Source organism: Cucurbita moschata, unplaced genomic scaffold (genome assembly GCF_002738365.1).
Source record: "Cucurbita moschata cultivar Rifu unplaced genomic scaffold, Cmos_1.0 Cmo_Scf00001, whole genome shotgun sequence".
Taxonomy (NCBI): Eukaryota; Viridiplantae; Streptophyta; class Magnoliopsida; order Cucurbitales; family Cucurbitaceae; genus Cucurbita; species Cucurbita moschata.
In genome coordinates, this window is record NW_019268517.1 from 2,924,046 (window position 1) to 2,931,664 (window position 7,619).

At 37.7% G+C, this 7,619-nt stretch overlaps 1 long non-coding RNA gene, 1 other non-coding gene and 1 pseudogene across 2 annotated transcripts; 2 read left to right on the forward strand and 1 right to left on the reverse strand.

The window, feature by feature from the left end:
* The first annotated feature begins 1,297 nt into the window (after positions 1-1,297).
* On the forward strand, positions 1,298-2,786 carry LOC111440843. The gene is made up of 2 exons (XR_002710038.1): positions 1,298-1,562; positions 1,860-2,786. It is a non-coding gene; the product is annotated as an uncharacterized LOC111440843 (long non-coding RNA).
* LOC111454686 lies at positions 1,786-1,932 on the forward strand. Its single transcript, XR_002712479.1, has one exon. It is a non-coding gene; the product is annotated as a small nucleolar RNA snoR145 (small nucleolar RNA).
* A 2,109-nt stretch (positions 2,787-4,895) lies between the features above and the next one.
* Positions 4,896-5,552, reverse strand: LOC111453169 (annotated as a pseudogene).
* Between the last annotated feature and the right edge of the window lie 2,067 nt (positions 5,553-7,619).

The window sequence follows — 7,619 nt, forward strand, 5'->3', positions numbered from 1 at the left end:
TAATAATATTCAAACTTTTGAATTGAAATTGTTAGTTTTATCTCAAAAATATTTTGAAATTGATTGGATTGAAATTGTTTGTGAATTAAAAGAATGTTGAATGGAGAGTTTAATTTCCAGTTTGAATCAATCCAAAACTTCTCCATCTTCTTAAGCAACTCTTGTTGTCTAAAACCATTTGTTCCATTTGAAACTCTCCTATCGATCATTCTCTTCAACCTTGTAGGCTACATTTTTCTTGCCTAAAATCATATTTCGAGGTATATATTTATATTTAGGAATATATTTTATATAGCTATAATTAGTTAGAATTTTATATTTGATATGTTTTATTTTATCTTTCGAATTTGACTGTGAAGATTAATGAAAACTGGACTTTAGATCCCATTGGGACAATTGGTAACCGCCTAAGCACACCACTAGCAAATATTGTTCTCTTTGGACTTTTTGTTTCGAGCTTCCCCTCAAGGTTTTTAAAACGCGTTTGCTAGGGAGAGATTTTCACACTCTTATAAAGGAAGTTTCGTTCTCCTCTCCAACTGATGTGAGATCTTACAATCCACCCCCTTCAAGACCCAGCGTCCTCACTAACATTTGTTCTCCTCTCCAACTGACGTGAGATCTCACAATCCACCCCCTTCAAGACCCATTTGTTCTCCTCTCCAACTGATGTGAGATCTCACAATCCACCCCTTTCAAGACTCAGCGTCCTCACTGACATTCGTTCTTTCTCCAATTGATTTTGGGACCCCACCAAATCCACCCCTGATCCTACCTATGTTTCTTAGACTTTCAATCCCTTTTGTATTTTTGTTTCAATCCCTTCTCGACTTTTGATCTCATCCATGTTTCTCGTAATTTCAATTCCACTCTTGTTTCTCATTCTTAACATGGTATCAGAGCATCATTCTTAGCTACATTTTTTTCTTGGACATCTTTACAAGAGTATATATACATATGTATATATATATACTTACTAACTTTTTAGAAAATTTTCATCTTAACTATAAAAAAATTTAGTTTTTATATACATTTTAAAAAAGAATATTAATTTGAAAGAATTTTTACACTAAAATATATATATATATATATATATATATATATATATATAGATATAGATATAGATATTAAGTAAGTAAATGGGGAAAAATTTATTCCAGAATTCTCACTCAAACAGAGATTTGGGCCGCGAGTTAAATAAATCTCTATAAAAAAATTTCTCAATTTTATATTCTTTAAAGAAATTGATAACCATCATAAGTAGGCTTTGGGCTCTTGAATTTGGATGCACAAATAACCGGCCCAACAGCCCAATTCACAGTTTGTATTCAACTATATAAATCTTAGGCTTGTTCCAACCCCATTCCAATCCCGAGAAGTCTAGGGTTTCCTCAATTAGGGTTCCTCTCTCTACCACTCGATGAGATTTTGTTGTAGTTCTTCTAGTTTATCTTCTCCAAAATACTGAAGATTGATGCGATGAAGAACCAAATTGAAGATGAAAAATCATCGATTATAGAGTGGTTACTTAATAATCCCTCTGTAAGATGAATATCTATCTGGTTCGTATTCACTGAGCTTCGTATCTTCTTTATTTTATTTCTTTATTTCCGATCCGAAGGGTCCTATGGATGGGGCGCCATTCTAATTAATGCGCTTTTGCTCCAAGTTTGCCTTCGGAAATCGTAGTGAAAGCAGATCGCCGAGCCAATCTCTGAATAACTGGTTCGGTTTTCGATTTTTTTTCATATAGAAATTTACTTGCGTTTTTTAGTTGGTTGATTCGAGCGAAGGTCCCAGCAGAGGGCAGATAACTCATAGATTGAGTGCTCTCTAACATTTATTTAATTCCTTCGCAGATTAGACTGCCGAATCGTAGGACGCCCAAATTTTATTAGTTTTGGATCGTCTTGAACCCTCGGCCACATTTCTTTTCTTCCTGATTTCACTGTTTTTGAGTTGGTGGATATGTTGATTTTGTTTCGTCTGGAGTAGTTAGGCAGAATCTGTTTTCCGTAACTCCAAATCTGTTTTAGATGTTTCCGAGAGGGCTTCATCATGTTTAGATTAGAAGGGCTCAGCATGTTCAAAGCTCTATTAAATCTCCTATTATCTTCACTATGTGAGCTATCTGAACGAAGTTATCAATATTCCTTTACTTTTTCCCCATTTTAAACAACAAATAATTACTTCACTGAATATCTTACCAAACTATTGCTGATTATGAACTTGCATACCGTTGTCCAGACATTAATGGTTATCAGCACCTTCTTGGTAGCCAATTCTGCGTGCAGGTATTTGGCTCGTTTTACTGAATATCTGCTACAACAACAAATTGAATCGTAGTTCTTCCAAATTGAAACATAAAAGTTCATTAGAGGAGTTGAAAACTGGAATTCGATCTCGGTAAATTTCTTCCCTCGCGGGTGGAAATGAATTAGTTGCAATATAGGAAGGGGGTTGTCGGCCTTCCCCATGCCACAAATTATGAACAAACACATTTATTAAACGAGATCTAGAGCCTTCAACACTCGCACACAATTGGGTTATACCAGAAAGATGAACATGACGGCGGCGGATTTGGTAGCAGCATCAGGAACCACCACAAACCGATGCGGAACCTGATCATTTGCTTCCGAAATCCTGACTTCAATTCTCTGGAACTTGCGAAGCTTTAGTGAGTTTGGTCTTTCTTTAGTGAGATCACTTCAAATCCACCACGTTTTGTGGAGTTATTTCGGTCCAGCACAGAGAAAAATATAATAGTTAAATTTCAAATTTTATAATTTTTTAGTCTTTGATTTTTAATTTTTAAAATTTTATAGTATAAAAACTTCCGTTACCATTCTTCTAATTTTTCTTTTTAATGAACCTTTTGTTTATGTTTTCAAAAACCAAGTCTAATCTGGGAAGCTTTAATTCTATAACCAAAAATAAGATAAAAATTCAATTTCTATGTTAATAAATTGATGATAGAGGAATGGTAAGAGAAAAATCAAATAGGGCTTATAAAGCTCAGTTTGTTATAAACACATGTTCTTAGTTTATAATTGATAATTTCAAATCTTCCAATTTGTTTGTCCAACTAAAAAAATAATTATCCAATTGAATATTTTTTACATTTTATCTTTGTACAAAATAACATCTAATATATTTCTCAACACGACAAGCTAGTTGTAATTTATTTTTAATTTGATATTTTTATAAACTTCAAAATGGAGTGATATAATTTGTAATTCCATAACATTTAAGGACGTTTTTACTAAGAGGAGGTTTTTTTAATTCAACATCTATTTTCCGTTGAGAATTTAAGAGGAAAAAAGAAAGGAAAAAAAAAAAAAACCATTATCAAATGCTAGGTTTTACTAAAAAAGAACTTATTTAAGGAGGTTTAGAGGAAAAACTAAAAGTTATACACTTCATTCACTGAATAATTTTTATTTACTTTCGATTTGATTGAGAAATTCATGCACAAATGAAAGTAACATTCTTGTTTCGAATATTCGAAACAAGATAGTTTTTATTAAAATATCTTATTTCCAATAGAGTAAACTAACATAAAAATACATGGAATCATTTGTTGTACAAAAAATGCAAACCCATTTGATTTCAATCGTTGTCAGAAGGTGGACAAAGAAACTGAAAGATGATCTGATCTTTAATCTTAGGCATTTGCCGCCGCATCAATGGCAACAACAGTTGCTCATTGTTGACAAGTGGGACATGCTTCCCATATCAATGTCTTCGGTCCCCCTCACCCGCCCAAATGCCTTCTGTGGTGGGGAATTCTTCTTCTTTCTATCTTTTCTTTTCTTTTGCCTGACAAACACATTAGCAAGATCACATCCCACATCAGTTGAGGGAGGAGAACGAAGCATTTAAAAGTTTTGAGAGGAAGCTCGAAAAAGACAATATCTGCTATTTTTTGTTCCATCGATCTACATCCTCCACATATAACATAAACAAGCCATATCAAATTCAAGATTAAGGTGCACTGAATTTTGGTGATAACCTATTCGTGTGTCCCCTGGCCATGGGCAAAGACCATAACCAGTAAAGATCAAGAAAGAAAACAACAAAAGGTTGTGAAACCAACGTTGTGAGGTTGATCTTCGTGGCTTTTTTCCTAACACATTTTGTCCATGTGCATGTCCTGTCCTCTCTCACTTCCAACTAGCTTCACGTTACTCTTCTTCCTCTTTCACTCTTTGGACGCAGAAATGGTAGCTCTCCGTCCAGATTCCATGAATTGAAATTAGGATACAGAAAACTGAAACCAGCAATGGAACATCGCATTGTCATTTTATAAATGTCGAAGCACTTATGTAGATATCTGAAGAAACAAGTCAACTGCTTAAATAAGCTAACTTTTCGTTGGTTATATTTCAAATTACAAGAAATACAGGATTTTCCATAACAATCAAAAGACACATGAAAATGCCTCAAATTCCTCAAATTCTTTCATAGGTTAGGAATCACGGATCTAGATCCACGATAGTAAGATATTGTCCACTTTGAGCATAAGCTCTCGTGACTTTGGTTTGTACTTCTCCAACAGGCCTCATATTCCTTATTTATAAACTTATGATTATTCCCTAAATTAGCAAACGTGGGACTCCTTCCAACAATCCTCAACAATAGATACCCTGTTTTTTCTTGAATAATGACTCGTTTCTCTTACTCTATGGTATATGCACACTCAAGGATGCATGAGATACTTTGTTTATAAACAAATTTACGATCCTATCCAAGTCTTTCATCCACACAAGACCAACAGAATATAATTTCTCCATAGAAAATGAAGGGAAAAGGGATATTGCCAGAGAAAAAGAGGACAACCCTTCCAGAAATATGGTATTTATCCTTCCATTGTCCGTTTCTTTTGGTTCTGGACATCATTCCCCTAAAACAAGAACAGAATGAGAAACAGTGAAGTAAAGAACTGGAGCTTAACGAACTGTAAAAGAAAGAAACGTGTAACACACCTATTGACCTTTTGCAGTGAAGTATTGCTTCATAAGTTGAGCTTTCTAGATGACACCAATCAATGGATGAAGAACCAAGAGGGGATTGGTTCTGACTCTGAACATCACAGGAGATATTTTCAGCTGGATCTCCTTTATGGCATATGGGACTGAGACATCCTAAAGTCTTCAGTAACATACGTAACGATCGTCTCCATCTTCCAGAATGACAACATTGGTTTCCTATGGATGGACTAGAAGTTAAAGAAGCAAGTGAAGAACTGTGCTTAACTGGGACAAAATCAGATGTGTTAAGAGGCTCCCAAGCTTGTGTGACTTATATAAACATGTCTGATAGAACCATCAAAGAAGAGTTCATCAGCATGGGCTATGAAAACAGATGGATGGATTGGAGTATTGAATTTGAAGCTCTGGGGTTCATCCAGAAACCTTGAAGGCTTAACAATCTTACAATCCATCATTTTGGATGTGGCATCATAGGACTGCATCATATTCGACAGGCCAACTGGTGGAAAAGCTTTCAACTGCTAGAGATCAGGGGTCGTCCATAAGTTCTTTGCAATTCATGGATGTAAAGGCGATGAAGAAAACAATTATATATATTCTTCGACGACATGACCACATGATCAATACCTCAGCATATTGACTAAACATGATGGCGGTCACAAGTGCATTTTTTTGTCTGTTCCTTTCGGACTTCCCCTCAAGGTTTTTAAAATGGGTCTACTAGGGAGAGGTTTCCACACCTTTATAAAGAATGTTTCGTTCTCCTCCCCAACTGATGTGAGATCTCACAATCCATCCCCCTTCAGGGCCCAACGTCCTCGCTGACACTCGTTCTCTTCTCCAACCGATGTGGGACCCCCCAATCCACCCCCTTTGGGGCCCAATGTCCTCGCGGGCACTCGTTCCCTTCTCCAATCGATGTGGGACCCTTGTTCAGGGCACAACGTCCTTATTGGCACACTGCCTTCAGGGCCCAACGTCCTCGCTGACACTCGTTCTCTTCTCCAACCGATGTGGGACCCTCCAATCCACCCCCTTTGGGGCCCAATGTCCTCGCGGGCACTCGTTCCCTTCTCCAATCGATGTGGGACCCTTGTTCAGGGCACAACGTCCTTATTGGCACACTGCCTCGTGTCTACCCCCTTCGGAGTTCAGTCTCCTTGCTGGCACATCGCTCAGTGTCTAGCTCTGATACCATTTGTAACAGCACAAGCCGACCGCTAGCAGATATTATCTTCTTTGTGTTTTCCCTTTTGAACTTCCCCTCAAGATTTTTAAAAAGGCTAGGGAAAGGTTTTCACACCCTTATAAAGAATGATTTGTTCTCCTCCCAACTGATGTGAGATCTATAACACTACAAAGAGGTGAAGAAGTGGATCTTTCACAGAATGAGGTTTTCAATCTAAATAAGCTGAAAATTGTGCAAGTCAAAAGTTCCGGATCTAGCATGACCTGATCCTGGAAGATTAGACCATTTATAGAGATGAATGCAGAATACTGGAATGTCGATAGTTTCCCATTGTAGCAAATGAAACTTCAAACGTTGTTTTCCGCAAGGATCATGATACATGATTTTATTCAATGCTCGACGCGATCATCATACAAAGCAAGAACGTGATTCAAAGAGGAAAACAAAGCCCCAAATTCAGGCATACTCAGGCAAATGTCCGATTGTCATTCATGTGCTAATACTGCTAACGCCTAACCTCAATCGATCAAGCAGTCGTAACTAATCATGCAAAGATACGAATTCCAATTCTAAAGCTCCCATCAGAATCAACAATTATACACCAAATTCAACTTTCCGAGTAACTTTCAGCGCATCATGAGCATAATATATTGTTAAATAAAAGCTCTGCCTTATTTAGTTAGGTCTGTAAAAACATATGAGTTCACGCGAATGGAGGAGCGTGATTCTAGGGGCCATTGTTTTGGCAGAGTGGCGGAGTCTTCGTCCACTTATTCTATTTTTGTATATTTGGTTTTTCCATTTTTGTAATTAGATTTATTATTTAAACCATTCAACGGATGTAAAATAAATATCGAGTCTTCAGCATTACCAGCGAATCTCTCTCTCTCCTTTTACTTCCGCTAATTTTTCCTTCGAAGAAACCTTCTGCCAATTTTTTCGTCGACATCCGATTTGCCAGAGTCAACAAGTGGTATCAGAGCCTCGTTGAAGCGATCGGTAGTATACCATCACAAAAGAGCCAACCTATCAACAACCAAGTTGAATAGCTCAAGTGGTTAGAGCGTCGACCTAATAACACACAGGTCTTAGGTTCGAGTAGAAGAAAATGCAAAGCGCAAAAATAAATACATCGTGGGGCCCATCTCAAGCAGGCTCGCTCACTCCTCCACGCCGTCAAGTGCTGGCATCTCCATCACCACCACGAAGAGGCCGTGGCCGACATCGTGATGACGGGCGTCGAGTAGTTGTTGAGCGAGTGATCAGAGAGACAACGACCGCCGTCGTTCAGTACCCGATGTTGACAAGGTCCAACTACAACGAGTGGGCCTTGTTGATGCGCGTTAACCTACAGGCGCAAGGGTTATGGCACGCTGTCGAGCCAGAGGAAGGAGAAACAATTGAGTACCGGGAGGATCGGCTGGCGTTCGCCGCCATAT